This window comes from Phyllobates terribilis, unplaced genomic scaffold (assembly GCF_046119375.1).
Source record: "Phyllobates terribilis strain yellow unplaced genomic scaffold, ASM4611937v1 Scaffold_1__5_contigs__length_1240528914, whole genome shotgun sequence".
Lineage (NCBI taxonomy): Eukaryota > Metazoa > Chordata > Amphibia > Anura > Dendrobatidae > Phyllobates > Phyllobates terribilis.
In genome coordinates, this window is record NW_027362761.1 from 152,968,326 (window position 1) to 152,986,567 (window position 18,242).

Here is an 18,242-nt window from a genome sequence, read left to right on the forward strand (position 1 = left end):
AAGCAAGGGCATGTGTCATTGGCAGTGTATGTCACATGTCCTTGCCCTATAAGACCCAGCCATTTTCCCCGTCGCCACCATTTTCTCACTGCTGCAGCTGCGTGTTAGATGGCACCGCTGTTGCTGTGTGCGCTATACCTTGTTAATTTCAAGCCAATTTTCGCACAAATCTACAGATAGCTTGGGAGTAGGGAATAGTTGTGATTGCAGTCCTTTTAAGGACTAGGTTACAGCATTTCCTACGACTTTTATCAGGCAGGTCTGTGCTCTTAAATAGATAGGTTGTGGGAGTAAAGACTAATTGTAATTGCAGCCCTTTTCAGGACTAAGTTACATCAGTTCCTATCAGTTTTTGCCAGGCAGGTCGGTGCCAGTGCTGTGCAAGTTTTTTTCACAGCATTTGGCTAAATCTAGCAAAGCTAATCCTTTTTGGCCTATTGCAGAGTGTGTTAGTCAGTGGAGTAGCCTATCTGTGTTGCAAGCTACACCACCTGTGTATAGAATACCAATTTTTTTACTGCACCTAGTGAAGTAAAACCTTTCGGGCATAGCATCATTCTATTAGTCCATCTATACTGACATCCATAAGGTTGCAAATTGAATATAATTTTTTTCTGCATCTAGCTCTGATAAAATATTTGGGCTTCTAGCTGTGTGTGGGACTTGTTCTATTAGTCCATCTATACTGACCTCCATCACGTTGCAAATTGAATATAATTTTTTTCTGCATCTAGCTCTGAAAAAATATTTGGCCTTCTAGCAGTGTGTGGGACTTGTTCTATTAGTGGATCTATACTGACCTCCATCACGTTGCAAATTGAATATAATTTTTTTCTGCATCTAGCTCTGAAAAAATATTTGGGCTTCTAGCAGTGTGTGGGACTTATTCTATTAGTCCATCTATACTGATCTCCATCAGGTTGCAAATTGAATATAGTTTTTTTCTGCATCTAGCTCTGAAAAAATATTTGGGCTTCTAGCAGTGTGTGGGACTTGTTCTATTAGTCCAGCTATACTGACCTCCATCAGGTTGCAAACTGAATATAATTTTTTTCTGCATCTACCTCTGAAAAAATATTTGGGCTTCTAGCAGTGTGTGGGACTTATTCTATTAGTCCATCTATACTGATCTCCATCAGGTTGCAAATTGAATATAATTTTTTTCTGCATCTAGCTCTGAAAAAATATTTGGCCTTCTAGCAGTGTGTGGGACTTTGTTCTATTAGTCCATTTATACTGACCTCCATCAGGTAGCAAATTGAATATAATTTTTTTCTGCATCTAGCTCTGAAAAAATATATGGCCTTCTAGCAGTGTGTGGGACTTGTTCTATTAGTCCATCTATACTGACCTCCATCAGGTTGCAAATTGAATACAATTTTTTTTTGTATCTAGCTCTGAAAAAATATTTGGCCTTCTAGCAGTGTGTGGGATTTGTTCTATTAGTCCATCTATACTGACCTCCATCAGGTTGCAAACTGAATATAATATTTTTCTGCATCTATCCCAGACAATAGTTTTGGCCTAATACCACTGTTTGGCCACTCAGCTCTGCTCGGTTCCCATCCATTGTTTTTTTGTGCAAACAACTCCAGAGTTGTGAATTAGTTAACCACCAAAATGAGTGGAAAAAGGCCTGCTGCTGGTGGAAAGGGGAATAGGCGTGTTGGGAAGGGGAAAAAAGGTTGTGTCCGTGTAGTAGGTGTTAAAGCAACAGTAACATCTGCAGAAGAAAGACCATCTTCCAGCAAAACTAAAATGTCTACTTCTTTTAGCGGACAATGTGATAAGATCCCTTTCTTACGGCCACGCCAATCACTACAAATTCCAGATGAGGCACAAAAACAGCAAGTGCTTCAACGGATATCAAGTGCTCCTTTAACTGGGCTCTCCTCCACATCAACTTCAACATCACAAATACTTCAGTCCTCAGAGGTGTCACCCCAATCGCACTTGCTTCCTCACAGCTCCCAAATCTCCAGCTGCCCATCTGAGTATGAGGTAGAACAGATGGTTGAGTCTGCAGAGCTGTTTACTCATACTATAGCCTGGGAATCAGAGGTCGGCTCCAGCGCTTCTGTGAATCCAGACGAGGAAATGATCTGCACTGATGCCCAGAATCTTTATGAGTCTGATCCAGGACCTGACGCAGAAGGTTCTGACCATAATGTAGACCCTAATTCCCAAACTGTAACTCCTGTTGGTGGAGACAATGAGGAAGATGATGATGAGACTCAAATACCTGATTGGAGCGACAACTTTAGCTTTTTGTCAGGGCAGGAACAGGTTGGCTCTGAGGACGACGGGTGTGATAACACACAGGGTGATGATGATAAGGTTGGAGATCCCACTTACTGTCAACCCACAGTCAGCCAAGAGATGAGGTCAGCAGAGGAGGTGGAGGAGGATGCTAGTGACGACGAGGTCAGGTTGCGCCTTCCTGGACAGAGACGTAGTACTGGAAGCACGTCAACAACTGCATCCTCAAACACAACTCTGCCTCTGACCACAAGTCGTGGTGGCTCTTCAGGTCGCATGGGTGCTAAGCCTTGCATAGCCTGGGCATTTTTTCAGATCGATAAAGATGACCCAACTTGTGTTATCTGTAACATTTGTCAACAAAAGCTAAGTAGAGGCCAAAAAATACATAGTTTGAGTACTTCATGCATGAACCGGCACATGGACATGAAGCATAATTTGCAGTGGGAAGCTCACTGTGATACAATGCAACCTAGCAGGCCGGGCCAACCACCGTCTGCCCCATCTTGTGCATCTGCGGCCTCTTCATCCTCTGTGACTGGGGGGACAGCAGTCACACCTGTTTTGGGATGCAGACCTGCCACCTCTTTACCCGCAACAGCCAGCGTGATTGGCAGGTCATCATTTTCTTTGGAGATGGTAACACCAGCTAGTGTTGAGCGCTGTCTGACATCGATAGCACCACCTTTGGATCAAGGCAACCTAACATGTTCGCCTGCATCTTCCTCACAGACCGGCAGTTTGCCGGGGACACCCTTATCAACCCCGTCTAAGCACAAGAGCCAGCCCTCAGTCCCTCAGATGTGGACGAGTAAAAGACCATTTCCTCCTAGCCATGAAAAAGCTAAGAGGTTGAATTTCACCATCTGCAAGCTCTTGGCTACAGAAATGCTGCCTTTCCTCCTGGTGGACACAGAGGATTTTCGCGACCTTATGTCCGTCGCAGTGCCCCAGTACCAGATGCCCAGTCGGCACTACTTCTCAAAGAAAGGTGTGCCTGCGCTCCACCAGCATGTCGCACACAACATCACCGCTTCTTTGAGAAACTCTGTGTGTGACAGGGTGCATTTCACCACAGACACTTGGACGAGTAGGCATGGACAGGGGCGTTATATGTCGCTGACTGGGCACTGGGTAACTATGGTGACAGCAGGACAAGGGGCTGCTGTCCAAGTCTTGCCGTCCCCACAAGTTGAGCGTCAATCCTCTTTATCTCAAAGTTCCTCCACTGCTTCTGCCTCCTCAACCTCCTCTCGGTCCTCCACCTGCACCCAAAGCCTGTCTGGTCATGCCACAAGCTTTCTAACTGCGCAGAAGGGATCCTGCACACCTCCTTACTATGCTGGCAGTAGGGCTCAACGTCATCAGGCGGTTTTTACTTTGAAATGTCTGGGAAATGTGAGTCACACAGCTGAGGAGTTGTGGTCAGCTCTGGAGAACCAATTTCATGAATGGTTGTCTCCACTGGACCTGAAACCAGGGAAGGCCGTGTGCGACAAAGCTGCAAACCTGGGTGCGGCCCTTCGCCGGGGCAATGTCACACATGTGCCTTGTATGGCTCACGTGTTGAACCTGGTTGTCCAGCAATTTTTAGCCCACTATCTCGGACTAGATGGCCTTCTGCAGAGGGCACGGTCGCTGTGTGCTCACTTTCACCATTCGCATCCCGCAGCTCAGCGACTTACATCTCTACAGAAGTCGTTGGGCCTGCCACTTCACTGGCTAAAATGCGATGTGCCTACCCGGTGGAATTCAACTCTGCACATGTTGCAGCGACTCTGGCAGCACCGACAAGCCCTGGTGCAATACGTTCTGACGTATAGCCTGGGCCAACGGGATCCAGAAGTGGGGCAAATCACGCTGGAGGAGTGGACTCAGATCAGGGACCTATGCACCCTTCTGCACAGTTTTGAAATGGCGACGAAGATGTTTAGTGCTGATGATGCCATTATCAACATGACTATTCCGGTGATTTACATGCTGGAGCACATGTTAAACAGAATTCGGAGTCAGGTGGTGGCACAAGAGGAGGTGGAGGAAGTAGAGGAGGAGGAGTTGTATGCGGAAGGGCTAACATCTGCAAGATCCAGATGGTCGGCAGCACCAAGGCGACAGGCATGTGAGGGTGGGGGAGATGGTTTTACCAGGGCGCATTGTAGCAGCCAAACTAGTGAGGAAGGTGCAGGAGCCCAGGAAGAAGTGGAGGACGGACTGATGGAAGACTCATCAGATGAGGGAGACCTTGATCACATTTCTGTTGTGCGAGGTTGGGGGGAGAGGACAGAGGAATGAAGCATGATTGTTACCTCGCCACCAATACAACAGGGACTTGGTGCTCCTGGATGCGCAACACACATGAGTGCCTTCTTGCTACACTACCTGCAACATGACCCTCGAATTGTGAGAATTAGAAATAATCCTGACTACTGGGTTGCCACACTGTTAGATCCCCGGTACAAAAGTAAATTTGCAGAAATAATTCCTGCCATAGAAAGGGAGGCACGCATGCAGGAGTATCAGCAGAGACTGTTGCAGAATCTTACATGTGCTTTTCCACAAAACACCAGTGGTGCACGTAGTGAATCTCACAGTTCCAACTTGCCAACCCTGGGACCGTCGAGTGTTCAGTACTCAAACCGTAACAGAAACACAGTATCTGCTGGTAACATCAATTTTGCGGAATCATTTCACCACTTTTTTAGCTCATCCTTTGCAAGACCACAGGAGACAAGAAGTCTGACACATAGTCCACGCCTAGAGACGATGGTAAAGGAGTATCTCCAAGTAAACATTGAAGCTATGACTGTGTCACTGGACCCTTGCTCTTTTTGGGCTTCCAATCTGGAAAAATGGCCGGAGCTCGCCACTTACGCCTTGGAGATCTTGTCATGCCCCGCAGCCAGCGTTCTGTCTGAACATGTGTTCAGCGCTGCTGGTGGTGTGCTGACAGATAAGCGCACGAGGCTCTCCACTGATAATGTAGACAGACTCACGTTCATAAAGATGAACAAATCATGGATCCGAAATGACTTTTCTACCACTGTGTCATCCTGGGGAGAGTAAAAGCTTGATGATTGGTTAAAATCACCTCACCAACCATTTTAAGCTTTCAGATTACTAATCATGTTTATCTGTATCTTGGCTGGAAAATAATTTGGGCTTTGTAGCAGTGTGCAGTACTGATTGTATTAGGCCATCTATACTAAGCTCCACCAGATTTAAAATTACTAATCATGTTTATCTGTATCTTGGCTGGAAAATAATTTGTGCTTTGTAGTAGTGTGCAGTACTGATTCTATTAGGCCATCTATACTAAGCTCCATCAGATTTAAAATTAATAATAATTTTTAGCTGCATCTAGCCCGGAAAATAATTTTGGGGCTCCGAGATGCGCAAGACACATAAGTGCCTTCTTGCTGCACTACCTGCAACATGACCCTCAGATTGTCAGAATTCGAAGTAATCCTGACTACTGGGTTGCCACACTCTTAGATCCCCCACACTCTTCGATCAACCTTTTCATTTTAATAAAGACCAAAAAAATGGTCATTTTTGAAATTATAAGCATTAGCAGGTTATTAGAAACTGAAATCAAACAGTTTTCAACTCAAAACTTTATTCTAGGTGATGTTACATTTGCACATAGGACCCCTTGTGCGAAAGAAGCTTCTGACCTCTCTCGTCCATTGAATTTGTCAGGTTTTGGATGGTTTCTGCTTCATTTGTTTTGCATGAGGACAGAATACCCTCCCAGAGCTGTTGCTTAGATGTGAACTGCCTCCCGGCATCATAGACACTCCTTTTGATGATGCTCCAGAGGTTCTGAATGGGGTAGAGGTCAGGGGAGCATGGGAGTCACACCATAAGTTTGTCCCCTTTTATGCCCATATCAGCCAGAGATGCAGATGTGTTATGTGCAGCATGAGATGGTGCATTATCATGCATGAAAATGATCGTGCTGTGGAATACACGGTTCTTCTTCTTGAACCATGGCAGCAAGTGCTGTTTGAGAAACTCCACATACATTATGGAGTTCATCTTTACCCCTTCAGGGATCCTAATGGGGCTGACAATCTCTCTCCCCATGATTCCAGCCCAAAACATTACTCCACTTGTTCCTTGTTGGCGCTGTAGCCGTGTTTGCGTGGGGTGTCCATCAACCCGCCATCCTCCACTCCATCCATCTGGACCATCGAGCGTTGCACGGCACTCATCCGTGAACAAAACAGTTTTGAAATCAGTCTTCATGTAATGTTTGGCCCACAGGAGCCGTTTCTGCTTGTGTGCAGTGGATAGAGGAGGTCGACAGGATGGCGTACGCACAGCTGCAAACCTCTGAAGGACCCTGCATCTTGTTGTTCGGGGGACGTTGGAGGCACCAGCAGCTTCAAAAACTTGTCTGCTGCTATGACAAGGCTTTTTTGCCGCTGCTCTTTTAACCTGACGTAATTGCCTGTAGGAAAGAGTCCTCAATTTGCCCTTATCAGCACGCACATGTGTGTACTGTGAATCAGCTACATACTTCGTGATTGCCCAGACACTTCATCCTGATCATCGCACAATGTTGATTGTAGTCATGCCTTGACCTAAACACTCCACAATTTGTTGCTTCTCAGCAGCTGACACATCCTTTTTCTTTCCCATTTTGGCAGAAAATGTAGGCTGCTTAATAATGTGGGACAGCCTTCTTAAGTAGTCTTGCCGTTCATTGGACACACCTGCCAAACTAATTAGCACAGGTGTCTGCAATTGCTTACAGTGATATAAAGAGCCCTGACACACATCACCATCAATGAGTTTAACTGACAAACAAACAAATTCTTCCCTTATCACTCCTAAACAATTTTTGCATAATAATTTGGAACACAGTGTACATGTGCTTTTCCACAAAACACCAGTGGTTCACGTAGTGAATCTTACAGTTCTAACTTGCCAACCGTGGTCTGTATGGAGTTATTCAATAAAGGGCCCAAAATTAAGATAACATAGATGGGAGAGGTCTCTATGAATAGGAATTCCTAAGAATTTGATACCCTGTGAGGGCCAGGCAAAAGGAAAGTTGGACTGGATGAAATCCTGTATGGATTTGGGGAGGGAGACATCGAGGGTCTCAGACTTCGCCGTATTGATTTTAAAATTTGACCATGTAACAAAGTGATCTATTTCAGCCATAACAGCCTGCTGATGGATATATGTGATTGACATCATGAGCAAATGCAGAGCACTTGTACTCGGTGCCTTCCACCTCAATCCACCTAATATTGGGGTTATGGCGAATTGATGAGAGCAGGTGCTCCGTCACTAGGATGTATAAGAGAGGGGACAGAGGACATCCCTGCCTTGTCCCATTGGTGATTATGAAAGGTGATGAAAATGTTCTGACGCGCCCCCTGGGCCTTGGGACATCCGGAGCCGTACCCTTTTTGGTGGATGCTGGTGGTTGTAGTCTCCGTGGCGGCGACCCGGTTCCGTGGCTCAGGGCGGTCAAACCAGTGGCGGAACTATTTATGTGGTTTTGATGTTTAAATGTCCGACTACGCCACCCGTGGATTGCGGTCAGAGTGAACCGCTGCTGCAGGGCAGACCGCTGAAGCTGGTGTTGTGGGTGCAGCAGAGCGTAGCATAACTCCCCACGGGAGGAGTATAGCCTCAGGGCAGTGTATGCGGAGGATGGGGGTGACTGTTGTGAGAAAATCATTAATGGACGTTTACTTGGTTGGTCATTACTTAATGGACTTCACACTTAAATGAACCTTTGAAGTCATTATCCAAATGTGTTCAAGAACAAATTGTAAGAATATTTTGCTAAGTGCATTTATTTTCTTGAGGTCAAGTTGAAGCACTGTGTGCAATTCTCCCATTGCTTTTGTCTAATTTTATACCAATATTCAGCTTAATGCTGAAAAATGCTAGTCATTAAAAGCTTAAAGTTTAGATTTTACATTTCACATAACATTTATTCCATTTTACTTATCTCCATGTAACCTTTGACTGTATGAGTGAAACTATATAATACTGTACATGATAAAAATAGAAACTCATAACTAAACACCTCGTCATTGTCTGAGAGTCTGTGCATTAACTTTTATAACTTGTTTAAAATATTGTTAATAGTGTTGAGCGAACATGCTCGACACTGCTCGGTACTCGCCCGAGCATCACGCTACTCGGGATGTTCAGCGAGCACCGGGCATTTCCTGATTTCTCGGGCGGGAGCTTGGGTCTCCGCCCTGCATGTTTGGCGCTCTTTACAGAGCCAATGAACATGCAGGGATTGCCAGCCAGTCACTGTAATACCGCAGCCATGTTGGTTGTGGGCATTACATTGATTGGCTGGCCGCACAGCGTCACCTCGAGTATTTAAAACCGGGCGCCGCCATCTTGGACACAGACGGCTGGGATCAGACAGTGTAGGGACAGCACTGCTGATTTAGGGAGAGATATATACTGCAAAATAGTTAGTGTAGGGTCTGTAAAGGGTGCCAGATCAAACAAACAGTCCTTCTCAGGACTAATATCCATCCCAGATATCAGGCAGGCTGTATAGGAAATGCAGTGGTTATACCAGCAAACGCTGCATTACAGTCCTGTGTGCTCCTGTTGCTGAAATTGCTGGGCTTAGCTCCAGGTCTTGGGGGCCAAGAAAAATCCTTTTTTTTTCATCTAAATCCTCTTTTTTTTTTCCTCCTTTACACTGTACAAATAACCATCTTATTAACCTTTTGGTGTCCCCCCCCCGAAAAAAAAAAAGTGTGTCTGTGACAGTTCAGACACAAATATATCTGTTTAAAATAGTCTGGTGTAGGCCAGAGAAACAGAAGTGTGGTTTTGCTGTTCCACGCTGCAAACCTCTGTATTATCCACTTTTGGGCCATTTGTACCTAAAAAAAACAGTTTGAGTTTGTCGCTCACAGTTCAGCCGCAAATATATATATATTTAAAAAAGTCTAGTATACACCAGTAAATTATAACTGTGGTTTTGCTGTTCCACGGTAAAAAATCTCTATTATCCTGCTTTTGTCATTTTTTGCCGTAAAAAAAAAACTGTAATAGTGTCTCCCTGATTGTTCAGACACAAATATATCTGTTGAAAATAGTCTGGTGTAGGCCAGAGAAACAGAAGTGTGGTTTTGCAGTTCCACGGTTCAAACCTCTGTAATATCCACTTTTGGACCAATTGTATCTAAAAAATAACAGTTTGAGTGTGTCGCTCACTGTTCAGCCACAAATATATATATTTAAAAAAGTCTGGTATATACCAGTAAATTATAACTGTGGTTTTGCTGTTCCATGGTGAAAAATCTCTATTATCCTGCCTTTGGCATTTTTTGCCATTAAAAAAAACTGTAATAGTGTCTCCCTGATTGTTCAGACACAAATATATCTGTTGAAAAAAATCTGGTGTAGGCCAGAGAAACAGAAGTGTGGTTTTGCAGTTCCACGGTTCAAACCTCTGTATTGTCCACTTTTGGGCCATTTGTATCTAAAAAAAAACAGTTTGAGTGTGTCGCTCACTGTTCAGCCGCAATTATATATATTTAAAAAAGTCTGGTATACACGAGTAAATTATAACTGTGGTTTTGTTATTCCGTGGTAAAAAATCTCTATTATCCTGCTTTTGGCATTTTTTGCTGTAAAAAAAAAACTGTAATAGTGTCTCCCTGATTGTTCAGACACAAATATATCTGTTGAAAATAGTCTGGTGCAGACCAGAGAAAAAGAAGTGTGGTTTTGCAGTTCCACGGTTCAAACCTCTGTATTATCCACTTTTGGGCCATTTGAATCTAAAGAAAAACAGTTTGAGTGTGTCGCTCACTGTTCAGCCGCAAATATATATATTTAAAAAAGTCTGGTTTACACCAGTAAATTATAACTGTGGTTTTGCTGTTCCACGGTAAAAAATCTCTATTATCCTACTTTTGGCATTTTTTACCGTAAAAAAAAACTGTAATAGTGTCTCCCTGATTGTTCAGACACAAATATATCTGTTGAAAATAGTCTGGTGTAGGCCCGAGAAATAGAACTGTGGTTTTGCAGTTCCACGGGTCAAATCTCTGTATTATCCTGCTTTTGGCATTTTTTGCTGTAAAGAAAAACAGTAATACTGTCTCCTGATTGTTCAGGCACCAATATATCTGTTTAAAAGAGACTGGTATACACCCGTAAATTATAACTGTGGTTTTGCTGTCCCACAGTAAAAAATCTCTATTAACCAGCTTTTGGTATTTTTTTACGTAAAGAAAAACAGTAATAGTTTCTCCCTGATTGTTCAGATTGTTTAAATGAGTCGGGTGTAGGCCAGAGAAATAGAACTGTGGTTTTCCTCTTCCACGGTTCTAATCAACTTTTTATTACCGTTTTTCCATTGATAGTGCGAGTGTAAGCTATTTTACTTCCTTTACAATGGGCAAGGCGCGTGGCAAGGGACGTGGAACTGGACGTTCTGGTGACCTCCACCACATTTCCAAGGGGCATTAAAACCATCTTGTTAAGCTACTGTGACATCCAAGTCTCTTCCGAGGGGCATTAAAACCATCTTGTTAAGCTACTGTGACCTCCACCACTTTTGCAAGGGGCATTAAAACCGTCTTGTTAAGCTACTGTGACCTCCACCACTTTTCCAAGGGGCATTAAAATCATCTTGTTAAACTACTGCGACCTCCACGTCTCTTCCAAAGGGCATTAAAACCGTCTTGTTAAGCTACTGGGAACTCCACGACTCTTCCGAGGGGCATTAAAACAGTCTTGTTAAGCTACTGTGACCTCCACTTCTCTTCCGAGGGCCTTAAAACCATATTGTTAAGCTACTGTGACCTCCACCACTTTTCCAAGGGGCATTAAAACCGTCTTGTTAAGCTACTGGGACCTCCACGTCTCTTCCTAGGGACATTAAAACCGTTTTGTTAAGCTACTGTGACCTCCATCACTTTTCCAAGGGGCATTAAAACCGTCTTGTTAAGCTACTGTGACCTCCACCACTTTTCCAAAGGGTATTAAAACCATCTTGTTAAGCTACAGTGACCTCCATCACTTTTCCAAGGGGCATTAAAACCATCTTGTTAAGCTACCGGGACCTCCACTTCTCTTCCGAGGGGCATTAAAACTGTCTTGTTAAGCTACTGGGACCTCCACATCTCTTCTGAGGGGCATTAAAACCGTCTTGTTAAGCTACTGTGACCTCCACGTCTCTTCCGAGGGGCATTAAAACCATCTTGTTAAGCTACTGTGACCTCCACCACTTTTGCAAGGGGCATTAAAACCGTCTTGTTAAGCTACTGTGACCTCCACCACTTTTCCAAGGGGCATTAAAACCATCTTGTTAAGCTACTGTGACCTTCAACACTTTTGCAAGGGGCATTAAAACTGTCTTCTTAAGCTACTGTCACCTCCACCACTTTTCCAAGGGCAATTGAAACCGTCTTGCTAAGCTACTGGAACCTCCACGTCTCTTCCGAGGGGCATTAAAACTGTCTTGTTAAGATACTGCGACCTCCATGTCTCTTCCGAGGGGCATTAGAACCAACTTGTTAAACTACTCGGAACTCCACATCTCTTCCGAGGGGCATTAAAACCGTCTTGTTAAGCTACTGTGACCTCCACGTCTCTTCCGAGGGGCATTAAAACCGTCTTGTTAAGCTACTGTGACCTCCATCACTTTTCCAAGGGGCATTAAAACCGTCTTGTTAAGCTACTGGGACTTACACTTCTCTTCCGAGGGGCATTAAAACCATCCTGTTAATCTACTGGGACCCCACGTCTCTTCCGAGGGGCATTAAACCGTCTTGTTAAGCTACTGTGACCTCCACCACTTTTCCAAGGGCCATTAAAACCGTCTTGTTAAGCTACTGTGACCTCCACCACTTTTCCAAGGGGCATTAAAACCGTCTTGTTAAGCTACTGTGACCTCCACCACTTTTCCAAGGGGCATTAAAACCGTCTTGTTAAGCTTCTGCGATCTCCACGTCTCTTCCAAGGGGCATTAAAACCGTCTTGTTAAGCTACTGGGTCCTCCATGTCTCTTCCGAGGGGCATTAAAGCCGTCTTGTTAAGCTACTGGGACCTCCACGTCTCTTCCGAGGGGCATTAAAACCGTCTTGTTAAGCTACTGTGATCTCCACCACTTTTCCAAGGGGCATTAAAACCGTCTTGTTAAGCTACTGTGACCTCCACCACTTTTCCAAGGGGCATTAAAACCATCTTGCTAAGCTACTGCGACCTCCACGTCTCTTCCGAGGGGCATTAAAACCGTCTTGTTAAGCTACTGTGACCTCCACCACTTTTCCAAGGGGCATTAAAACCGTCTTGTTAAACTACTCGGACCTCCACTTCTCTTCCGAGGGGCATTAAGACCGTCTTGTTAAGCTACTGTGACCTCCACCACTTTTCCAATGGCCATTAAATCCGTCTTGTTAAGCTACTGTGACCTCCACGTCTCTTCCGAGGGGCATTAAAACCGTCTTGTTAAGCTACTGCGACCTCCAAGTCTCTTCCGAGGGGCATTAAAACCGTCTTGTTAAGCTACTGTGACCTCCACGTCTCTTCCGAGGGGCATTAATACCGTCTTGATAAGCTACTGGGACCTCCACGTCTCTTCCGAGGGGCATTAAAACCGTCTTGTTAAGCTACTGCGACCTCCATGTCTCTACCGAGGGGCATTAATACCGTCTTGATAAGCTACCGGGACCTCCACGTCTCTTCCGAGGGGCATTTAAACCGTCTTGTTAAGCTACTGCGACCTCCACGTCTCTTCCGAGGGGCATTAAAACCGTCTTGTTAAGCTGCTGAGACCTCCACATCTTTTCCGAGGGGCGTTTAAACCGTCTTGTTAAGCTTCTGCGAGCTCCACGACTCTTCCAACGGGCATTGTATTTCCTCCTAATTTTAGTCAGCTTTTGCTTTTCAATGCATAGGCGAACACTAAGGGAGACCCACTCCCCAATAATGGGTAGAAGGTTTTTAGTATGCTTTAATCCACGTCTGTTTCAAGGGGCATTGCAGTTCCTCATAATTTTTGGAAAGCCTTCCATTCACTGCTTATACCAACAGTGCACAGGAGTCCCAGTTGCTTTAAATGGAAAAAATGGTTTAGTTAAGGCCCTCTGACCTCCATACCACTTCCAAGGGGCATTGGAGTGCCTCTAAATTTTTGGTAGGCATTGCACTCACTGTATGCCCTATAACTGTGTAGCTGAACCACTCCTTTTGGTACAGAAACATATCCTACAAGACATGTGTGGTTGACTGGCCTGATATTGATGTGAATGGTCCCTGTTCCTCCTGCTCTTTCTCCTTTGCCACCACCTCATCCATCATTTATCACCTGAAGCTTTGTTTTAACAGGAGTCCTAGAACTGGGATAGTAGCAGGAAAACATCCAGCAATCCTAGGAGGAGGTAGGATATGCGCCAAAACGCTGACCACCTCAGGCCTAGCTGCTACAACATACATGCGCTTGCATTCAAAGCAAAAAAAGCAGATGCTAACTTCTATCATCATCATGCTCCTCACCTTGGCACTCTCATCTCCCCTGATGGAGAAGCCAGGGCCCACCGGAGGAGTCTGGTTCTCTTGTGGGCTCGTCCAATGTTGCCCTAAAGCAGACCAGGCTAAGAAAAGTGTGGGGAAGGTTACAGGGACAAATAGTGGTGGCTAGGGACTGAGTATGGAGACCTTGCTGCCGAAGCTGCCATGAGGTAGTGGCCAGCTTCAGCCTCCTCCTAACTAAAAGGCCCCATTTCAAGTGCAAGCTAGCAGTATGGTATTGCAGCCTGGGGGTGGGTGGGTGGCAGGCTGCATATTTGTGCTTGCATTGCAAGGAATGGGGGAGGTACAATTGAATACTGCCCTGGGACAAGGACTTGCACGGGGATAGTTGCAAGTCTGCATTTTCTGATGTGGTAAGGATCACTTTTTGATGGGCATACTTTTAGGCAGTGACCTGGGTGTCAGAGATGCTTCCAGGGGTCTTCCCCATGCTGTTCCCATGTCTTTTCAGCACTATATGCATGTGTCACACAGCACATGGCCAGATAAGATTGTAAAATGTTAAAATGACATTTCCCGGTGAATGCATTTGTCACGATTGAAAGCAATACAAAAGTGCAAAAATGCATAAAAAATGCTACTTGTGAACATAGCCCAAGGTGTGGAGGAGTATTTTTTTGGGGGTTTATTTATTTTACCTTATACACAAGTCTTTACCCTGGAAAAGAACTTCCTTAACATATTTCACAGGAAAGCAGTTTCAGTTTCGTTTTTGAACGTTTTATTGTGAGCCCTTAAAAGTGGCTTAATACCCCTGACCACGTTGTTGACAGCAGTGACGTGGGGGGTCAGAAATGCTTCCTGGGGCGATACCCATGCTTTCCCCATGTCATTTGACCACTGTCACCATCGTTTTGGGCACTTGTTAGGCTTTTAAAAGACTGCCGGGGGTGCCGCCGCAAAAATGCTCGGGTCTCCCATAGACAAATATTGGGCTCGTTGCTCGGGGTCGAGCACCCGAGTATCATGGTGAGCTCGGCCTGAGCTTCGAGGACCCGAGCATTTTAGTGCTCGCTCAACACTAATTGTTAACAAAAGTAGACTACAGCAATTTAATGGGATTGTCAGAAACCCCTTTAACCACTTGATAACATAGCGATTTTCCATTTTTGTGTTTCAATTTTTTCCTACTTTTTTCCAAAAGCCATTACCGTACTTTTTTATTTTTCCATCTTTATAGCCATATGAGGGCTTGCTTTTTCTGGGGCAAGTTCATTTTACAATTTAATGCACTAGAAAATGGGAACAAATTCTAAAAGTGGGTGAAATTGCAAATAAAAAATCTGCAAGTCCTAAATTGCATTTTAGTATTTGCTTTTATGGTATTCATTGTGTGGTAAAAATTATTTATTTACATGATTCTCCTGGTCAATATTATTACATCAATGCAAAACTTGTATAGTTTTATTTTTTAAGTTAAAAAAAATTGTAAATTTGTAAAAAATATTTTTGCTTGTATTGCCAAACTGAGACCCGTAACACTTTCATTTTTCAGTCGATGGTGCACACTGATAGCAACACCGCAGAAGAAATGCTAGCACAGGCTTCCAGTATCCGTTGTTTCCGATGCTGCACATCTCGTAACTTCACAGCATGGACAATTGCCTTCAGATGACCCCAAAGATAAAAGTCTAAGGGGGTCAGATTGGGAGACCTTGGTGGCCATTCAACTGGCACACGACGACCAATCTACTTTCCAGGAAACTGTTCATGTAGGAATGCTCCGAGCTGACACCCATAATGTGGTGGTGCACCATCTTGATGGAAAAACTCAGGGAACATGCCATCTTCAGTGCATAAAGTGGGCTACACAACAGCATGTAGCAATTTCAGATATCCAGTGGCATTGAGGTTTCCATTGATGAAGAATGGTCCCACTATCTTTGTACCCTATATACCACACCATACCATCAAGATGTGCACGAACTGAAACAATGGATACTGGAAGCCTGTGCTAGCATTTCTTCTGCGGTGTTGCTATCAGTGTGTTAAGAGTGGGAGAAGAGAGTTGCATTGACAATCCAGCACAATGGGCAGGACTTTGAAAACATCTTATAAGTGGTCATAAACTTGTAAAAAACACATGAAAGAATAAAGTTACGGTAAAACCAAGCACACCATTGTTTTTCTTATGAAATTCTCAATAATTTTGATGTGTCACATTACCCTCTTTCCATTGAAAAAAATAAAGTTGGATCCAAAATGACCTGCTTCAAAATGGCCGCCATGGACACCACCCATCTGGAAAAGTTTTCCCCCTCCCATATACTAATGTGCCACAAACAGAAAGTTGATATCACCAACCATTCCCATTTAATTTAGGTATAAATGGCCCACCCTGTATATATGCACATACATATACACTGCTCAAAAAAATAAAGGGAACACTTAAACAACAGAATATAACGGCAAGTAAATCAAACTTCTGTGAAAATAAACTGTCCATTTAGGAAGCAACACTGATTGACAATCAATTTCATGTGCTGTTGTGCAAATGGAATAGACAATAGATGGAAATTATTGGCAATTATCAAGACACCACAGACATATTACACCTATAATGTCCAAGAGCCTTTCAAGTGGCAGACAGGCCCACTTGGCTCCAGTTACAGCCTTCAGCAAAGTCACTTATATCAATGTCCATATAACGCAGTGTTTTACCTTTGCCGGGTTTTAGCTGCTTCAGTCTTGTTTGTTCTGCCACCACTGTGGCTTTACGGCTTCCCAGATGGGGGTCTCCAGCCCTCGTACCTTCAAAGGCTACTGGTATGTTCTCACACCTAACATCCAGCCTCTTCCTTCCAGGACTCTTGCTTTCCAAGCCTCTGGCCCTCCAAGGCTACTGGTATCGCTTACACCTAAGGATCCAGCCTCTGTCTTTCAGGCTTCACCAGGCTTCACTAGGCCTCACTAGGCCTCACTAGGCCTCTCCAGGCTAATGGTGTCCCACACACGGGAACAGGCCTCACGCCTTTCACACCCGTCTCAAATCTACCAGGGTTTATATATTCTCTAGTGCACACACAGGACCTGTGATCAGACCTTCTGTGTGCACAGGACCTGTGCGATGTCACAGTCATGTGACCAGTCACCTGGGGGAGGTACATGGTCGGCCAAAACACACCCTGGACCTTTACAGTAATGCCGCAAGCCGCTGCATTACAATATATATATATATACTGTATATATATATATATATATATATATATATATTTATATATATATACAGTATATATACACCATATTTTTGGACTATAAGATGCACCGGACCATAAGACGCACCCCAAATTTTGGGGTGAAAAATAGGAAAAAAAATATTTTTTATAAGATGGGGGTCCATCTTATAGTCTGAATAGGTACCGTATCTTTCCTGGGGGGCGGTGGAGCGAGGGTCACAGCAGGCAGGGTCCCTCAGGAAGCTGGCAAAAGTGGAGGAATGCAGCGGACCCTGGATGCAATAAGCCGGGGCTCCAGCAGCGGGGAGTTGCGGTGGTGGTGGAGCAGGATCACAGGGCCCTCCGTTCCCTCCCTCAGGAACCCAGCGGCTGCAGCCTAGCTGTGGGCCGTGACCTGTGGCTGGGGCTGAGGCCTGTGGCTGGGGCCGGGGCCTGTAGCTGAGGACGGTGCCTGTGGCTGGGGCTGAGGCCGGGGCCTGGGGCTGAGGATGGGGACAGTGGCTGAGGTCGGGGCCTGTGGCTGGGGCTGAAACCGGGGCCTGTGTCTGGGGCTGAAGCCGGGGCCTGTGGTTGGGGCTGAGGATGGGGCTTATGGCTTGGGCTGAGGACTGAGGCTGGAGCTAAGGCTGGGGCTGAGGCCGGGGCCTGTGGCTGGGGCCTGCGGCTGGGGCTGAGGCCGGGGCCTGTGGCTGTGGTCTGTGGCTGTGTTTGAGGCTTGGGCCTGTGGCCAGAGCTGAGGCCTGTGGCTGGGGCCGGGACTTGTGGCTGAGGACGGTGCCTGTGGCTGAGGCTGGGGCCTGTGACTGGGGCTGAGGCCGGGGCCTGGGGCTGAGGCCGGGGTCTGTGGCTGGGGCTGAGGCCGGGGCCAGTGGCTGAGGTCAAGGCCTGTGGCTGGGGCTGAAACCAGGACCTGTAGCTGCGGCTGAAGCCGGGGCCTGTGGCTGGGGCTGAGGACGGGGCCTATGGCTGGGGCTGAGGACTGAGGCTGGAGCTGAGGCTGAGACCGGGGCCTGGGGCTGAGGTCTGAGGCTGGGGCCTGTGCCGGGCTGAGGCTGGGAATGGGAGCGGCATCGGGGGGTGAGACAGAGCAGCGTGTGCGGGTTTCCGGTGTGCGTGGCCAGCTTCCTAAAGCTGTGATCTACAGGAAAATGGCTGCCAGAGCTCCAGGTCTGCACATACGCTGGCTCGTGCAGCAATTTTCTTGTAGATCACGACCTCAGGAAGATGGCCGCGCACACAGGCCACTCTGCTGCACCGCCCGAT